We start from the raw sequence: 3056 nt of genomic DNA on the forward strand, positions 1-3056 counted from the left end.
GTTTTCAAAACAGATATCAGTATTATACACATTGGCTTATTAATAATTAAGGCATTTTTGTACCTAAGTGTGTATAAAAACTGTTGGCATTGATTATTTGCTATGATGTTTTAAACTTTCAGAGTCTTTTCACCATAAGAAAATAGCCGCACATATCTGAGTGTGTTCTTATAAAATACAACCTTAAAAAAAGTAATAACGATTAGTCTTTGTGGTTTCTAATAATACATTTTCTTATTATTTTCACATAGCGTAAAGTATATTCTTATGTAGTTTGCATTAAGATCCAGTAGGTTTTAAACAGTGTTACCAAATAACCGTAGAAATCCCAATGCAGCAAAGGTGAACAGTCTTCGGAGTCTACTCTCACCTCACTGAAGTTGAAGCTACTCCTTTCCAATAATTTTCCACTTCAACGTAAAGCAGATTGTTACAGTTTTGTTAGTGTTTTCATTATGTGGCTTTTTAAAAGCCACATAACTGTGATTTTTTCCTCAGTTCACAGTCCTTTCATGAGATGTTTTTTGGAAATCAAGCAGTTCGGGGATGTTCTGAATAACCAAATGCTCTGTAGTAGATGAAGTCTCTCGATGCAACTGTAATACATAAGCATCTACATCCTTAGCTATATTATCAGTATATCCTGGAACCAAAGTAAGATGGTTTTAATGTTCCCATAACCCACTTAATTACTGTTTTGAAATGTGAATATTTTCATTATGTACAATTACTGCTTTGATTTATAGTTCTGACCACCACATTTTTATGACTGCTTGAAGCCAGTTTAAACAAACTATTACATATTCTTCAAATATGCATTTAACTAGTAACTTTACTAGAGACAACAAGACTACATAGCAGCCAAGTGAGATGTATTGTTTTTCTTCCTGTAAACTATTTCTGAGTGCAAGAAGGCAACCCACCACCACTCCACAGTCGTCTGTCCTCACCAAATTAGCTACAAGTTCACTTATACTCCTCTTTTCCCAGACAGCGAAAACTGTATTCAATCTCAAATTCCTGCTGAACAAAACTTGTGCCATTGTTTTATGGTTCTGAGACCCTCCGGGGGGCGGGGGAGGGGTGGGGAAACAGTATTCTGACAATGGGCTTTCTGTTTGCAAAGAACCAGAATCACTGCTATCACCACGTGATTTTTCAGGCAGGTGGCCCCCACAAGCCAGTTTATTTTATTTGCCATGTCACTGCCCCAACTTCTAGGGGACTGTTTCTTTTTATAACAAGGATTTGGAAGAGGATGATAAACTTTCTTTCTGTGGTACATCACCATATGTAGTTTATCCGGGCTTGTCGCAGCTTGTCCAACTGTGCTATTTATGTAAGTGGCCAACTGTTGCATGGATTTCTTAACCTCCTTCATGCTCTTATTAGTGAAATTAAAGGTCCTTTTTCTAGGAAGATTAATGAAATGATCCTCAATATTATTACAAAAGTTTCATTTTTTTAACACCGTAGGTATCAGATGTCATAATCTCTTGAATATGGGTGTCCCGGCCCAGCTCTGGCACCGAGGAACTGCGCCTGGAAGCCCAGAGAGTTCCTTGGCTCCTGAGTGAGCCCCACTCGGGGCCATTCAAATGCGCCTGTCTGCAATGTATTTTAATAGAAAAATAAACCAGTAGTGTGTTTAGTTCCTTGTCCCCTGAAGATAAATGCAATGTGTGTGTTTAATTTCATTAAACTTTAATGCAGCTGACAACAAAAAGTTATAAAATCAGCTTTACACAGCCTAAACACTGGCACTTAAAACAAATGATTAGTGCATTAGCTGTCCCACTGGTAAATCTAAGGAAAAATATATTATTGATATTTTTATAGACCTTTGTAAATGCACTAATAAAATAATGTATAATCACTTGAAAACATGGCTGGGTCCTGGTAAAGATGATCTGTCCTCTAAATAAGACTTCATGTTGTCCCAGGTAGATTTTACATACTGACCCCTGTGCCCTTCCCAACCCTTAACCCACATCTTTCAGGGCAGAGACAGTGGAGGCTGTCCTAATACAAACCTGTTGTGCATGGGTCACTTTTTCATTCTGGCCTGACCCTGCCCTTGAGGTGGAATATTTGGTGCTTTCAGAGACTCATCTGACCTATGCACCAGGTCCTAGGAACCCCTGAGGCTGGTGCTGCTGAGCCCTGGGTGCACCCAGCCCTGCCTCTGGCTCCTAAAGTGAGAAGAGGGCTTCATAAACATGCAGAACCACCTTCGCCTTGCTCATCGCCAAACCCCTGCTCAGAGAAGCCGGAGAACCAGTGATCCGGAACACATGCTTTCTGAAACTGCAGTGAAGATTCTTTAAAATAGACCTGATTAGGAAATTCACCAGATTGGCGCTGCTTCCCGGTGCATAACACACTTCCAGGAGGGGTGTGAGACTTCAGTCTGCACCCCATCTGACCATCTGTCTCTTGATTCTGAGATGCGCTGTGAGGAGACCTCAGTTGTATTGCTGAAGCCCCTGCAGAGTGGCAGCTGCTGGCTCCTCTCCAGCCTGCAGGTAGAGAAGGAACCCATTGGCCTGTGAAGAGACGAAGACACAGGTACTCAGCTTCCTTGCTGCCACTAGCCCTGTGCAGGCACCTTTTACTTCTAGGGCCTGTCTCCGTTCCAATGCCAACAGGCATTAACAGGAAGAAAAGGCCTCAACGGGCTTGTATTGAGTCCCAGAACTAGGGATGCTGTCCTGCAGGTGAGGAAGAAGGGGTCCCAGGTGGCTTTCTTGGGAATTCCCTGAAATGTCCTTGGGCACTTCCACACCCCTTAAGGACTATCCCCTCACCACTACACCCCCACCCCCAACCACATGCTCCCATACCCCCACTGGCACCCTCTACTAGACAGTGCCCCGAGGGCCCCCCACCATTGGTTCCTGGAGTGCACCTAAGCGCCCCTCTCCCACTGTACCCTCCCTGCCTCTCTTCCAAGCCTTTGACACCAGCACCTAACACCCAGTGGGTCCACGCTTCCGCGTCCACCCATCGCTCCTGCGGGTGGAGCCGGCACCCGGGGCTGGAGCATGTCCACGCGC

The 3056-nt window shown here is 43.8% G+C and overlaps 1 pseudogene; it reads right to left on the minus strand.

Annotated features, from left to right (window-relative positions):
* Positions 1-494: 494 nt before the first annotated feature.
* Positions 495-1607, minus strand: LOC114491922 (annotated as a pseudogene).
* Between the last annotated feature and the right edge of the window lie 1449 nt (positions 1608-3056).

Source organism: Phyllostomus discolor, chromosome 1 (genome assembly GCF_004126475.2).
Source record: "Phyllostomus discolor isolate MPI-MPIP mPhyDis1 chromosome 1, mPhyDis1.pri.v3, whole genome shotgun sequence".
NCBI lineage: Eukaryota > Metazoa > Chordata > Mammalia > Chiroptera > Phyllostomidae > Phyllostomus > Phyllostomus discolor.